Raw genomic sequence first — 707 nt, 5'->3', positions numbered from 1 at the left:
TAAAACCCAACAATGACCAATTTTCTGATCTTAGTGCATCATTGTACCATCAAGAAATAGCTGCAAAATTTTCTTCAAATTGTAATCTACTTTCTTAAAAAACATGGCCTAAATACAAATTTTGGAAAATGAGGCTTCTCACAGCAAGAAAAGTGAAAGCTGATTTGAAGACTACAGATCCAATCCATCACTGGAACTGTAAAAATCTGTAAAACTTTCCAGAAGTTTATCATTTCAGTATATGCGAGCATGTCTAGATATGCAACTATATGCATGGGAATACATGCGTAAAACAAAACATACAAATCTGCACATATACATACATACATACATACATACAAAAATACCCTGTTGATGTTGTTGAAATGCCAATGAAGGAGCCTTGGATCTAGATTAGAAACCAATTCTTTCTCTATTGGCAAGAAATCTTGAAATAAAACTGAAGAATGACATTCATACATACATTGATGTAAAATATATATACATTAATGTAAATATCTATTTCTCTATCTTTATATGTGTATGTATTATACACACACACACACACATGCACACGCATAAGAAATACGAATAGGCTTTTTGGCTCTTTGTGCAAATGTCTAACTGTAATAAACTTCAATTATTCTGTACACTGACCAAGTGGCCTGTAGATGGTGTTATAAAGTCATCCATAGCCTAAGTCAATGCTAGCTAAGACATATGTATAA

The sequence above is a fragment of the Octopus bimaculoides genome, chromosome 12, assembly GCF_001194135.2.
Source record: "Octopus bimaculoides isolate UCB-OBI-ISO-001 chromosome 12, ASM119413v2, whole genome shotgun sequence".
NCBI lineage: Eukaryota > Metazoa > Mollusca > Cephalopoda > Octopoda > Octopodidae > Octopus > Octopus bimaculoides.
The sequence above is the reverse complement of the archived record's forward strand: the minus strand, read 5'-3'. Positions refer to the sequence as shown.